The sequence below is a fragment of the Coloeus monedula genome, assembly GCF_965178545.1.
Source record: "Coloeus monedula genome assembly, chromosome: Z".
Classification (NCBI taxonomy): Eukaryota; Metazoa; Chordata; class Aves; order Passeriformes; family Corvidae; genus Coloeus; species Coloeus monedula.
The window spans coordinates 20185987-20202433 of NC_138822.1; the positions used below are offsets into that span (position 1 = coordinate 20185987).

The 16447-nt window shown below is 40.9% G+C and overlaps 1 protein-coding gene across 2 annotated transcripts in view; it reads left to right on the forward strand.

Moving 5' to 3' along the window:
- OSTF1 (osteoclast stimulating factor 1) overlaps positions 1-16447 on the forward strand; it is an 81812-nt gene that overhangs the window by 60545 nt on the left and 4820 nt on the right. Inside the window, exon 13 of one of the 2 annotated variants that reach the window (XR_014227298.1) lies at positions 5037-5633. The exons of the other annotated variant lie outside the window; for it this stretch is intronic. The gene's annotated coding sequence lies outside the window, so the exon portion shown is untranslated. Of the gene's footprint in view, positions 1-5036; positions 5634-16447 lie in introns of those variants that run through there. 2 annotated transcript variants of the gene reach the window in all.

Sequence of the window (16447 nt, forward strand, 5' to 3'; positions counted from 1 at the left end):
TTGTATTGGCATCTGTGTAGAGGCCAGGACTTTGTCAGCCACACAAACCTCTTGGCCGAGAATAGAGTAATGCCTTACTCCCTAGCACTAATAAGGCAGAGTTAGAGAGGCTTGTTTATCCTGACAATTATGGGGGACTTCAGCAACACCCCTGCCCAGAGTGAAGCAGGATTTCTTATAATTCTGTAGGAGAAACTGTAGTACTGTTGTGATCAGAGATATTCACAGAAAAACAACTATATGTGTGGTAATTTTGGAAAGCTCATCCCATCTGTTAATTCATGTTATTTACACATAAGGGAAGAACAGCAATTGGGAACCTGATTCCTTATCACTGTAGTGACTCTTTATCAGAGGACATAGCAGATAAGGAAAACACGCCCACATGCGGCAGCAGCCTTCCATTCAGCCTTCTCAAGGACACCTTGGTGTCTGCGTGCTGAGCAGCTCGGTTAAAGGTCAACAATGTCTGATGTGTCACTGAGTCACCACTATGAGAAGTCTGTTAAGCACAACTAATAAGTGGACAGGAGGACTTACTCCTAACCATCCTTAATTCTGGTTTTTTTTCAAATAGTAAAGCAAAAGAGGCACCTCCAAACAAATGCTGCATGTATGTGATTTCACATTTGCTTTTTTGTATCTTTTTCCTCCTGTGAAGGAAGTTGAATATCCAGCCAAGGGGCAGAAATGAAGTTGAGCCCTCTATTTCCAGATACCTGTGAGCAGACAGTCTCTGTAGAGCAGAGAGAAGTGTAGTCAAAATAAATAGCAAAGAGTGGAACTAGATGAACTTTCAGGTCCTCTCGAATTCAGACCATTCCATGATTCTATATGAATCAACTTCTTTATCAAATATTGGTGCTCTGTGAGAGCAACTAGGGAAACACAGACTACTTTTCAAATTATGTGAAAATTTAAGCTTATCTGGAACTGGTCAGATCTGTCCTGCTAAAGACACGGCCCTGATTCTATATATTTAAAAGTCTTCAGCGGGTACTTTCTTAGAAAAATAGATGAAACCATAAACATCAGAGGCAAATTTCTTGTAGTGCCACAGTTTTTCAGACACCCTAGTTTGGCTGTTAGTACACCAGATGCTGAAAATCCTGCCAGACTTTAAGAGACATCAGATGATTCAGGACTGAGCACTTTCTATTTAAACCTCAGTATGGAAACACCCTGTGTGTGTGTACAGCTTTTAAAGGCTCTGTTCCCAAAATCTTAATTGGTACTTCTCAGTGCAGTGAATAAATGACATGATGATGCTTGAGATAATTTTTTCAATAATAAACAAAGTTCTTTTGAGGATTAATGTTTTAATTAAGTTCTCTGTTCTCTCTTTTAAGTCCTCTATAACTTAAAACATTCTCATGAAGCTCCATGTCATTCTGTATTCTATAGCACATGTTTTCTCTACCATATTTTATGCTCTTCTCTCTTCACTTATCTATTTTCTTGGGTATCTCATATTCTGAATGAATATACACCATCTTGATTCATTGCATAGCAACAAGAATGATGAAAACACTGTCTTCCAGTTATTATCCAAAAGGCAATAGCAAAGAAAATAGTTCAAAAAGAGGAGGCAAGATATTTCATGTATAATTGTGCTAGATATTTGCAGGTAATGTACAGTAAAATATATTTATTCTCAGTTATACTAGTAAGGGAGAAAAGGATAGACAAATCATCTTAAATGTGATAGAGCATATCTCCTTCTGAAAACTTTGACTGGCTTCAGCTATTTTGTTTTGTCAGTAAATTCCCTTTGTGACAAATTCAGTCACAACTCTCTACCTTGGTAATAACATGAACTATATTCAAGTTTATAGATACTTTAAAGTGCGAGGGGTGCAAGGGAATGTTAACTAATGGTACAGAATCTCTGAATGGTTTGGGCTAGAAGGGACGTCTGGAGATCATCTAGTCTAACCTCCCTGCTCAAACAGGTCGCTGGAGCTGGTTGCACAGGATCATGAACAGGTGGGATTTGAATATCCCCAAAGGAGACTCTGTAGTCTCTCTGGGCAGCCTGTGCCAGTGCTTTGTCACCATCAAAGTAAACACATTTCCCCTCATACCGTGATGGAACTTCTGTGTTTCAGTTTGTGCCTGTTGACCTTATCCTGCTGTTGGACCACACTGAAAGAGCCTGGCCCTGTTCTCTTGACATCCATCATTATGGTGTGGAGGCCAGGACACATACACTAACAGAATCAATTAGATTGGAAAAGATTTCAGAGATCATCTAATCCAATCTGTGACCAAACACCACCACATCAACCAGACTATGGCCTAAGCGCCATGTCTGGTCTTTCCTTAAATCCCTTGAGAGGCTGTGACTCCACCACTGCCCTGGGCAGCCCATTTCAATGTCTAATCACCTCTTTTGTGAAGAAACTTTTCCTAATGTCCAATAGAAACCTTCCCTGGTGCAGCTTAAGGCTGTGTCTTCTTGGCCTGTTGCTCTTGCCTGGGAGAAGAGACCGACCCCCACCTGGCTACAGTCACTTTCCAATTACAGTATAACCTCCTCCAGTTGGAGAGTGATAAGGTCTCCCCTGAGCCTCCTTTTCTCCAGGCTAAACAACCCCAGCTCCCTCAGCCTCTTCTCACAGGACTTGTGCTCCAGACCCTTCACCAGCTCTGTTGCTCTTCTCTGGACCTGCTCCAGCACCTCAACATCCTTCCTAAATTGAGGGGCCCACAACTGGGCACAGTATTAGAGGTGTGACTTCACCAGTGCCAAGTACAGGGGAAGAATCACTTCCCTGGTCCTGCTGACCACACTATTCCTGACACAGGCCAGGATGCCCTTGGCCTTCTTGGCCACCTGGGCACACTGCTGGCTCTTGTTCAGTCTGCCACTGTCCCTTTCTGCCTGGCCACTGTCCCACCACTCTGTCCCCAGCCTGTAGCACCTCTGGAGGTTGTTTTGGCCAAAGTGCAGGACCTGGCACTTGATCTTGCTGAACCTCCTATCATTGGATTTGGCCCATCAATCCACCCAGTCTGGGTTCCTCTCCAGAGCCTTCATATCCTTCAGCAGAACAGCCAACTTGTTGTCATCTACAAATTTGGTGATGGTGGACTCAATCCCCCCATCCAGATCATCAGTGAAGATACTGAACAGGGCTGGGCCCAGCAGTGATCTCTTAGGGACACCATCAGTGACTGGCCACCAACTGAATGTGGCACCATTCAGCACCACGCTCTGGGCCCAGCCATCCAGACAGCTCTTAACCCACAGAAAAGTGCACTTGCCCAAGCCATGGGCTGCCAGCTTCTCCAGGAGAATGCTGTGGGAGGTGGTGTCAAAGGCTTTTCTGAAGTCCAGGGACACAACACCCACAGCCTTGCCCTCATCCCCCAGGTGGGTCACCTGGTTATAAGAGGAGGTCAGGTTGGTCAGGTGGGACCTGCCTTTCCTAAACCCCTGCTGGCTGGGCCTGATCCCTTGATTGTCCTGTCCTGTATGTGCCATGTGATTGCACTCAAGACGATCTGTTCCTTTATCTTGCCAGGCACCAAGGTCAGTCAAAGGTCGAGTGATAAACTCCCACTTGTCCAGAGCACATTCGTAAGTAGAGCTGTATATGTCTCATAACCAAGAGTGTCAAATGAAAATTGTTAAAACCTTCATTATTATGCATTGAGATGCACATCACAGGTTTCTGATGATTCAGTTTATGAAGAAGTTATGTCAGCTCTTCTTCTCATGATAACAGCCTCAGCTTTCCACCTTGAGGGTCAGACTCAGAAATACCTGTCAGTTTTCATCACTGTGACAAAACCCACAAAAACATCCCTGATCCATCAGAAGTAAACTAAATACAATTTTCCATTTCTCCTAGCAATGCAAACTGCTTTCATCTCACTCATGTCTCTTTTGTTTTCTTCTTTTCCCCAATTCAAAAATAGTGAAAGGTAATATAAACACCCATCAGCAGCCAGCAAAGGCTAGGCTGCTTTAGCTAGAAGTTGCGTTAGTGAGATGCATTGATTGAGTGGGAATTATATCCAGATTTTGAAGCAGCCAGAATGAGTATGGTGGGCTCAAAGTAGGACAGCCAAAGTTTTTGCTATGTTATCCTGACATAATGTGGCAGTGGAAAGCATTGAGTCAACATGCATCACTTCCAGTGTCAGGCATTGCAGCAGAAAGATAGAGCACTATCTTTCAGTGACCAGGTCCTTTCAAATCCTCATCATTAGGCATTATCAGGACCCAGAAAATTATTTGCAAACAAGCTGTCCAGTGAATTTAGTTTGGTTTTTTTCTGGCCTGCTTCCAACAAAGACATTCACTATTCAAATACAGTTATTTCCACCAGCCTGGCAAAGGCAGTCTAGTAGCTCCCATGTAATTCGGCTGACTTTAGCTGGTCAGAAGACCACAACAACCCTTTGTGGCTCTTTCCCAAACTACTTAACTGCAAAATATTAGCTGTTGTTCTGCATTAACCAGGAAAGCAAGAGCACATCAGAGATCGACACTACTCACATGCGAAGTCAGAGTATGTGACAAACTTCTTTTCACTGCAGAAATTAATAATCCCTGCTTATTAAAGGGAGTGGTTTATAACAAGATGTTGCTATTGTTTTTAGTATATAAGAGGTGTTTTAAAGAAGCCAGGTCCTTGGAGGCTTTAATCTTAGGAGAACAACGTCCTCCTCCTTACAATCACAGAAATAAATCTATTTTCTGTACATCTCATCTGTAAACAGAGGATGAAATTTTTGATGCCTCTTCTTGAGGTGTCACATGACCCATATACACCTATAGTGAAGAAAATTTGTTCAACCACTGAGTACCAGAGTATCTCCAAAAGTCACACAACTTGCTAAAAGATTTCCTTTCTTAACAGGCTTGGGATAAGCTCCCTCAAGAAGGGGCAGAACTTTTTTCTTTTTTTTTTATTTTTAATACGTTCAACTCTCAATCTTTGGGAACAAGGAGGGCAAACTGTTGAGTTTAAGATCACTGTCATAGGTTAGCAATCTAAATCTCGGAAGTGATGTTCTTCCTACAGCTTTCTCTATGGACTGACAGAACCTATCAGCTGGCCAGTTTGAATATGGACAATTCTTTAAGCCACTTAAAATTGTGACCGCCTCTGTGATCCACACTTAAGAATAGACAGACTCCACCCCCAAGCTCTCTCTTGTTTCTGGTGCTGGGACAGGTGGCTGTGAGGCCCGAGCGGAGCCCAGTGGACCCGGCCCCTGCTTGGGGCAGGCCAGACCAGGCCACAGCTCCAGGATGAGCCCCCCAGCAGGGCTGTGGGCAGCCAGAGCGGCTCGGAACCACCCCCTCCACTGCAGCCAAGATTTCAGCAAAGCGGCACCGCTGTCCGGCAGAGGTCAGGTGACCAACAGCGATAAGCCACATTCCAGCTGCAAGGCCTAGGTGAGATTAACCCTTTTATTGCTGTGAAGAGCTGAAAACCTGAGGGAAGAGAAAGAGGAGATGCTTCAAGCTGAAATTCTGTTGTGAAGCTATGATATATCAGAGTATCCCGTTGTAATTTCATGAAGATATGGGGGGTGGAGTGTTCAACTCGTAAGCAAAAGCACCTGCGCCGAGATAGGCAGATGCTGACACAGCTGTAATTTCATGAGAGGTTTGGACCGGGAGAGATGAACCAGATGAGGACTTTTGCTCTAAACGGGAAAGGAGAAAACCTCAGTTCCTAGAGATGCTCCCAGAGATAGTCCTAACGATGAAGATGAGGAAGACCCTTTGCTCTCAGGGAAGGAGAAGGGCCTCTGTTCTTAGAGATGAAATGCTCCCAGAGATGGGTGAAGAGAACTTTTGTTTCTGAATGGCTCAACCTTAAAATTGTACCCCAAAAACCTTCAAGAGTGGACCCTCGAAAGCAGTTGCGGGAAAAGCTGCAAGTCGGGGGAAGGGACTCACATGGGAGCAGAGAGACTCCTCTTCCTAAATGGACTGAACGATATTTGGAAGTGGGCGGCTGTCTCGTTGTGATAATGTTTTCATAGCATGAGCAAGAAGAGACTTCTCTTTCTAAATGGACTGAACAAGGTTATTATGGAAGTGGTAAACAGACTGAACATCTTAAGGGTTGTCTTTTAACATTGTCAGTGGGAGAAGAGAGGAAGGTGGGGGGAAGAAGAAGTGTTCTAAAGGTGTGGTATGATTTTTTTTTTCCTTCTTTTAGGTCTGTTAATAAACTTCTTTATATTCTTTCAAGTTTGGAGCCTGCTTTGCATTTCTCCTAATTCTTATCTCACAGAAGATAAACAGTAATGAGTATTTTGGGCCAAACCACTACAATCACCTATGCATAAATAAAGTAACAAAATTTTTTTATCGGTGGAAATGTGATGCTGTTTCAGTCTGTACAGGTGAGGGTTCGCACAGGTTTTCCTTAAATATTATATGGCATGAAACAAAAGAGGTGTCTCAGGTTATTGCCCTTATGATGACAATAACCCAAAACCTTGGATACTATCACAGGCAAACAAATTATGACTGAGTACACAAGATCCTGTTCAAAGGTGACAAGGACAATAAAGATACCCTGCTGAACTCTTCACTGGAAATTGTGGGTCTGGAATAGAGAATAAAAATGACACTGACTTCCTAATAATTCCCATCTCCATAGCTACCTCCAGTTCCCCTGTCCCTCGCTTAAAAGACCTATGACACAATTTAGAGAAACAAAAGGTTCCAGAAACATTTGTTGTGAACAAATTCTTTACTTTTTTCCTTTGTTTGTCTCTTACGGCACTGTATTGTGCGCTAGAACTGTTAGGCAAGACGTATACCAAATGTGTTGGCATGCAGTTTGAAATGTCAGGGTCAAGTTCCATCTTTCTGAAGCCAGTCAGGTAAGCTAAAAACCTCTGGGCAAATTACTGGTATAAAAGCCAACAGAAGGTTCCTCATTTATTTAAATTCATTGTTTTACACTTCATAGTTCAGTAGGATCCTCATTAATATAATTGGTGGCAACTGATTATCAGTGGGTAAAATAATCAATTAATATAGCTATTTAACATGTTCAGCTTTTTGCCCTGGCACTTAGGGTCCAAGTCTGCTCTCAGGCTCTCTGAAAAAATCCCATGGAATTTGGTAGGATTATATTGACTTTATATTGTTGTTAATAATAAAAATTTTTGGTTTGCAGTTTGCTCACCTGAAGTATTTACATTTTTTTTCTGATGATTTTCTGACCATTTTGTGCAACTTCCTTAGTTAAGTTTGTTAGAAACACTCAGTGAGATTCACTCTGAATTTAAATAACGTATCATGCCTCCTGACTTTTTCATGCAATAATTACTTCTTTTTAGATCATTCATGTGAGTAATCCTAGTAAAACAAATTCATCCACTGCAAGCCTGCAAGTCAGTGCCTCTACCTCCATTCTGACTAGATTCTTTACATTCTTTGCTCTTCTAAAAAGAGGTTGAGTTTTACTACACACTGGGCTAAAGAAACATCACCTACACACCCTGCAGTGCATAAAGAAAACAGGTGCTATTCATGTAAAGTTAGCAAAACTTGTCCACTAAGCCTTACAATTGAGCTCTCTTTATCTGGTGCTCCTTGCATTTGTTTCACATTGCCTTTTTTTTCCCTGAAAAAAGAAAATCTCCTATCACTTATTACTTGTCCTAGGAAGAAGCATTTTCCCAAGGCTATTCATCCAAAATTGAAAGTTGAGTAATAGCTGTGTGTTAGACAGCTTTGTGGACTCTGGCCTTTCAACTCTGACAGTAAAAGTGTAAAGCCTTTGTTGATCATATTACAGGTATAGGGAAGGCAGCTGTGAGTTCTGGTCCATACAATTAATTTCCTAATGATTTATGTAGGTGACTTGGAAAGCCTGGTGCAACATTTGTGTTAATGTGTATGGTGTATCGGTGTGCATACAGATGTGAGGAAGAAAAGGATCCTTCATGCTGGTACATCATCCAGCATTCTCTAAAAGCACTGCAGCAACTATCAGGGAGCTGTGTCAAATATCAGGGTTTGCCTAATAATCAAAAATAAAATAGTGGATTATATTGTGGGGAGGTAAAAAAAGGAAGTTTTACCCCAAGGTTAGAGAAATTGCAGCATCCATGAAGAGTAATCTTAGTTCAGTGCTGAAGAGGTTGCTAGAGAGAAATATAATTATTGAATGTCTTAATGTACTAAAAAGCTTGAATCTTCATTACATTTAGAAAATCATTTTGCTTCATATTTAAAATCTAGGCCATGATCTAAGGCAAATCTAAGCTCTCAACAGTTCAGTAGGACTAATGAATCCGCCAAGACCCTCTCCACACCTCTACTGCAAAGCTTGTTCTTCTTTGTATATGCTCATTGTAACTGTATCTTTTCTGACAACTGAGAGGGGCTGAACCTGATCCACACCAGCAAGGCAATATCCTCTGGTGCTACCAACCTGACTCCTGTATTTCATTAAAATTCAGGAACAATTGGCAAATTAATTGTGTTTGGAAATCTTCTTATACAGAAAAGTGTTCCTGAGTTTATGTCTCAAATTAATCCCTACGTATGCACCTGAGAGAGGAAATAATCTTTGGAAATGGCCAGGAATTTGAACCTAGCCTCAAATTTCAGTTGCTTGTAACTATGTTGTTCTTAGCTTCTGGTGTAAGACTTGAAAATAATCCAATGACATTTCTTCAGGAAACTGTGTGGCATTATTTGGTTTCCTGCATGTGTGTGCATGTGTCTATGTGAGTCTGTGTGTTTACTATCCAGAAAGCCAAAGCAAACATTTCAAAGGAACAGAAGATAGTGTAAAGAAAAGCAGCACATTTCTTGTCAGAAGTATACAGATTAGTCACATTAAAATAAAATAATATTTATTATAGCCTGAGACATTGCAAAAACAAAGGTTCCGTCATTTCTGCTGGACACTTTATTTTCTACAAATATCCCCAGGGTGCTGGAGGACTACTGGCCAAGGTGAAAAAAGGGGAAATGTCTGTGTTGAGTTAATAATCACTGACTTGCACTGACAAAAGTAAATTTTTTTTCCACAGGACAGTCATAATTAATCTTTTAATCCTTTCAAATGATCTATGCAGATTTTCTTTACATATTGTTCACAGGAACATCAGTCTCAAAATAATTCATGAATATGGAAGAAAGAAGAAAGAAAGAAGAATCACATCAGTTTCAAACATTTAATATCCTTGCCCTGCAAACTCTCTCAATGCCTTTTCTTTTCCCCAGAGAGACATCATAAAACAAGATATAGATGGAGCAGGATTATCTTCACTGTCGGAGAGATCTTGTTTTACAGCCTATGATCAAACCTCTGCATGCAAATAACAACGGGGGGAAAAGTACTAAAAAAGATCCACCTCCCCACCCCAGGATTTTGGTCAAGTAGTAGCAGATGTCACATGCACAAAATAACTTTTTCCTTTTAGGTGTTGTCTATATACTTTCAGTTGATTGTAAAGTAATCACTCAGTTGCAACAAAAAGCTCCTATTTTACTGACCAAACACAGAACATTTTAATGGATAGGAACAGTCGTCATAGAGTTCATCTTGTTCCACTGAGGAAAAAGGAAGCAGGGTCAGGCTCTTTTCTAAGATTATCAATATCACTACGAGGGGAGAGATTACTTCCTAAAAAGAGACTTGGCTGGCATATCCTCAGAGGCTTCACACCACTCTTTTGAAATCAATGGGTGGTGGGACCTTCACACATTGGGATCTACATTTAGCAAAGGCCACCCTTTTTTGGTTAGTTAACACCTGAGGCTCTACCACTTGGGCTGGCCCTGCCCGCTCAAAACCTCCATGTACCGTAGAAGGGGAGGTGCTTCAGTGGTCATTGGGGGTCACAGGTGCCATCTGTCTCATTACTCGGGGTAATATTCGTTTGACTGGAGATAGGCATACGTGCAGTTGCTTCCTTTCACACAGTTTGCCACAATGGGAGTTTTTGTCTGGATGCACTAACCAGGATGTGGGAACCAGATCTCCTCTCTTCGAGGCCTGGAATTAGTTCCATCCTGCAACAAATTTCTCCCTTCTGTTTATCTCAAGTTCCCGCTGTGGTGGCTTATCTTACAGCAAGTTCCTTCTCTGGCCTTGACAGTGTTTGAGACAAGTAATCATGTTCTTTACAAGTGGTTTCACTTCAGGCTAACAGGTTTAGTTGTTCACAAGCACTTAATCTACAGTAAAAAAAGCAAAGTATCCATTTCTGATGTGAAAGGTGTGTTTGGTACATTTTTTTGTGTCCCTGTACTTCTTTCCCCTTTGTCTCCTGCCCAGCTGTTAAGCATCTGTTTAGAATTAAGTATCCAGATTTTCTTTTTGATAACACTGCTGACTTCAGAGAAACTGTGTTTCCTCTGAAGCCTTATCACTGGCAGTGGTATGACCCCAGCCTTCTGACTCTGGCTGTTACACTATGAGGAACTTCCTATGACAAAACTTCCTGTTAGGAAACACTTCATACCATAGACCTCCATTTGTCTACAGGGCATGGCACCAGGAAAAATATAAACCAGGAAAATTTTCCTAATGAGAAACCCAGAACTTTTCTAAGTTTCATCTGAACTGAAATTCTGGTAGACAAAAGATAGATAGATAGACAGATAGATAGATAGATAGATAGATAAACCCTGCAGTATTCCTTAAAATTTTTATCTGCACTCCTTGCTAGCACACCAGAAAGGTAATCTTATTTCTGACAAGACATAGCTCTTTTATTTTCATTTAGTATTTTCTACAATTTTAGTCATCAAAAAAGAATAGAGTCATTTAAAGGAGACAAGAAAGGGGAGAGACATCTAAATTTCACAAGAGAAAGAGCAAAAATGCCTTTAAAAGTACATGAAGGGAAACCAAGAAAACAGTTTATGATGGTAAAAATGATTGTAAACTGGTCTTGAAATTCCAGGATGTTGACAAAGTCTGTGATTACACACTATGTGGTGACATGATGACCCATGCCTTGGACAAAGTCCTCAGATCAAGACTGATCAGAGCAAGACCTGAAGCAAATGAACTTCCATGTCAAAAGCAGTCACCCTGTCTAGTCTCAAAGTTTATTAAATAAAGAATACACAGTGCACTGCACAGAAAACCCAAGGCAGAAGTTCCTAAAACTGCAACACTGCTGTTACATTTGCCATGGCACCCAAGCTCAATAATGACACACTAAGAAACATGCAGGGAGAAAAATAGTCTCATCCTTCAGGAAAAAACTATCATCCTTCAGTATTTTGCAGAAACTAGGTCTGTAAAGTTTAAGTTTTTTCACAAGTGGCATTACTGGCTCAAACTAACTCTTTGCAGGACTATTGGATATTGCAGGTGGAGGCTGATGAGCTAAGCCTGAGTTTTCATTAATTTTAATTTGGACACTGGCAACTGATCCAGATGCAGTAAAATTGTTCTGGTAGTTTGCATACACACACAAAAATGTCCCAAGGAAAATATGTTGTGAGGGAGAGAGATCAGAGCTTCCATTACCAATTTCTTCCCTTTAAAACAATTGTTAAACTGATTGGACAGAAACAAAAAAAACCACCCCAAACCAGAAAAACCAGCACAGGTAATTTACTGTCAGGTGAGCACTAATTTTTACAACTGTAGTGCACACAGCTTTCTGGGCTTCAGATTTTGTAACCACTACCACCATCAGTGGAATTCAAAACTACAAGAATCATAATTCTCAGGTTCCTTTTCCTCTTCCAGTCAAATAATTTATATGGGCTTGACAAGGCTGATCCTAGCTGTGTGGTGAAGCTTATTAAAATGTAAGAACAGCTCACTATCATAAAAAAACCCCAGTACAGCCCAGGTACAATGCCTTGTTTCCTACAGCAGTACTAAGCAGAGTGAAAGACTCAGCATCAATGTAATTTACCCCTGGCTATTCTGTTAGACTCTTATTTCCAGCTCAGGGAACATGGCAGATCTGAAGTGAATTGCCTTTTCTGCAAGGCCCTCCAGATCCTCCTCCTAAAGACCCTACTCATTTTCTTCTGGAATGAAGGTGAATTTCTTGTGTTTGTATTGGCCTTGAGCAGCAGCTCTGATCTTCCACATGATGCATAGAAATGAAGATGTTAATTTAACTGGATTGCTACAGGAAGAGTTCTACCTGCTTTCCTCACGTCACTTTTAATAGCCTGTAGAGAGCATCCATGCATCGGTGTAAGTGATCCAAACTTGGGTCTAGACAGTAACAGATTTGAGATACCAGATACTGCAATTTTTCATGTTTTTTTACACCAGTGAGAATAAATCCACTACCCTGTTCTTAGAAATTTTACATCTTGATACTTCCTAAGTCAACAAAAAATGATGATTTAGTATTGAGCTACCTTTGCTGGAAGGACACTCTGTTTCATCCAGATTATGAGGGTAAAGACTTTATGCTGCTGCTTTGTAATTGGAGCATAAGAATGTAATAGCCTTGATTTAAGTCCACCATGGATAGAAGTAGTATTGTTTGATTGTTTGAAGTTTGATTGAAGTAGTAAAAAGAAACAAATTGTCTTTGTGTGGTGTCTTTGGGCATGGGAGATTTAAATTAATTTCTTGTCTTTCTGCATCCACTTGATAAAACCACTTCATCTCTCTGTGCCTCAGTTCCCTCTCTATAGAAGGATGAATGTCTGCAAGTCTTTACTCTCTCAAACTGAAATAATATCTCAACAATATTACTAATAAATAATAAAGGAAATTATTGCTGAATTAGACCTAATCTTTTAGTTGGTTATTTTTTGGTGGATTTTTGTGTGTGTGTGGTTGGTTTTTGCTTGGGTTTGTTTTTTTTTAAGTATGCCTTCAGAAATCATTTGAAGAAGGAGTTTGGAACTATCAAAATAGGTTTTGAGGTGATTGCAGATGAGCTCACCCTGTGGCCCTTGCCCCTCCCCAAGCTCTTTCACCCTGTGTAACTTTTGTCTACCTGTGTGATAAATGGACATGGCACAATCCTTGCTGAGACATTTGCTTAGTCTGTTGTGGATGCTTGTTGATCAAGTAACTTCCCTATTTCTCTAATCAAGACACCTGAAAGCTACTGGCATAAAATCAGACTACATGAATGGCCTTACAAAATAAAACAGTCCAAAGCAACCTAAAGCCTCAAAAGACAACTCCAGAAGCCTTAGCCCCTGGCACCTGCCCTGCCTCAGCCAAACGATGTTGCAATGCTGCAACAGCCTTCTGCAGTGAAAAAGATTCCTGTCAGCAGAAAGGAAGTCACTAACTGCAGCAGAGATGGAGTCTGAAATATTAGTTACTCTGTCAAACTGACATTTAAAGAGTAGATTGGCATCTTTTCTGCAGCTGGCACTTCCAGGTTTTATGGAACATCCACTCTAGATGTCCAGTAAAGAGAGAAACCATGCTGACAAACAGGTAGAAATTCAGAGCTGGCCAACAGTTCCTAATATAAGCAGTAGTTTCTTACTGAGGAACACTGCATATCAGGTTGTCACAAAGATAAAAACTTTAATGGTTTGTGTTAACCTTACCATGACTTTTAGAATTCACTTCCTCACATCACTTCCCTGCTTTTTCCACACAGATATTTATGTTACTGCTGTTTACTCCCTACACTTATACCTCATCTTACAAAGGTGCCACATGTGTCGCCATGAACAATGCTGCAAGTAAATCTTTCCATTTTCAGCAACTGGCTGTCATCAGTGAATAGGTGGGAATTTTATTTCTTCCCAAAACTTCCTGTCAAGATCCCCACAGCCTCAAGAAAATAAACACTTTAAAGGTGTTGAAAGAATCCATGCATCACAGAACAACAAAATTCTGGAACCTTACTGGGCAATTAATCTCAGATGCTTTTTATCTGTGACTTCAGAGAATACTAAAAATTTAATCTCTAGACATTCACTTAACTATTGATCGCATCTGTGAAACCTCTGGAGTTAGGGAAATATTTAAGAAAAGAAGACAGCCAAGGTGAGCCACACAACTATTTTCTGTGATCCTGAAAGCCCACAGATAATTTAAATAATTTCCTCAATCTGTCATTTTTGAACAAAATTGGGATTTTTCAGGGCTGATTTACCATGGCCACAGAGAGATGATCTAAAACAGGTCTGTAAAATTATTTTCACTCCACTCCTTTGAATGCAGGTACATTCTCCAGGAATATGCATGTTCCTATTAACAACCACATTCCAGTAGAAAAAATAAACATCCTCAGCAATTGATACCTTCTGCATCACAGTAACTCATACTGCAGTAGAAACAGTGTCCAGCTGTCTCAGTGCTGTAACTCCATGTGCTGCACTACAGTAGTCTAATGTATGATTGGAGGCTTGAAGTGGGCAGTCTCAAACAGAGACAAAGAAGAGTAAAGGAACTTATAGTGGAATATTCTGATGTAATCATGTACTGACAGAATAGAGAAAAATACTCTTTCAACAGTGTACTTTACAAGTTTTATTGCAAATGAACGCTAGAGGGAGCCAGTATTTAAACCAGATCCTAGTTCCAGAGGTGAGTTGGCTGTAGAGGAAAGAAGAAGCGCCAGTTCTTCCTCTCGCCAGTCTCAAAGAACACACAGTGCAACTTATGCCTGTTATTCTGTCTTATGCACGGCCTCCAAGTTGTAAATTCAGTTATACAGATGTTGTCTGGGTCCACTTATCTAGTCCCTGAGTTACAGACGCTTGCTAAACTGTATGCTTGTAAGGCTGTTTAAAAAGAAATCCAGCTACAACATTTTTTTTATTTCCACAATTTACCATTTTGGGGTTTTAAAAAAGGCTTAATATTGTAATTAAAATATGTTTCAGGCAAGAAAGCTAGTTTTCCTTAGTTAAATTCCAGTATTAATTTGTTTTCTTTATACTCAGGTACGTCTTCACCATAAATGCGTTTTGACATAATCTCAAAGAGTCATCAAATTACACATACAAATTCTTTTAGATAATAAGTATAATTCACATTGCTCTTTCCAAACAATATTTTCTTAAAGTACTTGTGCAATAGATGGAGCAGAAATGCACAGGACTTCCACTGGTCCAATCACATTGACATGAAATGGACTTAGATATCTAACTAGTTTGATAGACTTTGTTCTTCTTCATTTAAAAGCAGTTTACATGAAATCGAACTAGTTTTGCTGCCCACCTGTTAGTTCAAACTTCTGCAGACTGACTGAAAAAGCTTGACATCTGAAATATTATACACAGGAGGAGTATAATACAGGATGATCACAAATACACTACTACTTTGGATTTGGGAAACACTCCTGACCACAGTAAATTTGTCAATCTGTGTCTCTTAGACCTTCAATTCCTTCTGTGCTGTGTCAGGTAAACACTCCTAGGAGTCCAGTCTGGTGCTGGTAGTATAGAGGCATGGATCTTCTGTGAGTTTTATCAGCAAAATGACATACATAGGTAACAAGTGCCTGCCTGCTTTTTCACACCTGCTCACAATAAGTGCTATTGGCCTTTAACTTTAATGAGCAATTCAGCAAAACATATGAAAAAAATCAAGGGAGATTACAAAATATCCTGGCTCTGGCCCAGATCAGCAGGAAGGGGGCAAGGGCAAGACATTCTGTTATTTGATACCACATTATGTCATTGCCAGGGGCAGGGGAATTGGATGGTCTCTTGCTTCCAAGAAGTGCGTTCCTTTCCGAGTTGGAAAAACGTGGCTGCAGTCAGGTCAGGCTGGGCCCTGCAGTAAGCATTCTGGCAAGTGAACCATTCTCTCTTTTTGTATACTTTTGTTATTAATATTCTTGCTGTTACTGTTTGTTTTCTTATCTCAACCCATGATCTTTGTCTTGTATGCTTCCAATTCTTCTCTCTGGCCACTCTCCCAGGGCAGGAGGAGCAAGCAAGTTTGGTTTGGAAAATCTCAGTGGGAGAAGTAAATCGGGGAGTACCATTCCTCAAACACAACACAAAGGGAACAAATTAAGATCATAAGGTAGATGAGGTGGATGAGAGGAAGAATTTACACCTTCTGAGTAGAGCACAAGTCTCAGGCTGACATTCTGCAAAGGCTTCCTAAGAAATTATTTAGTGCTGAGGATAATGCTGCCACAGAATAATGAAGATGTTCGCTGGCAGAAATGCTGAAAGACTGACATCAATCAAAGTTAATTGCAGCATCTCTGCTCATGTTTCATACCCTTGAGGGTGGCCAACTTGTGCCTCAGGTGTGCGTGATTATGAGGTCATAGAGGGCTGTGATAATGACTGCTGTGACACTTGTGTCAATGTTTAGCTTATGAAGGTATGTTGGGGTCTCCCCCCCCTTGCCGTGTGGTCCTGGGAGAGGGGCCCTGAGGGGACAGGCATGGGGTTTCCCTGCCCCTGCTCAGCCTCGTTCCCCATTGGTTGTTTTGTGTTCCCCTGCGCAGGCAAGGACCCTCAGGTCCCGTGACTGTAACAGTTCCTCAGGCAGAGTCCCAGCCATGCGGCTGGAGAAAT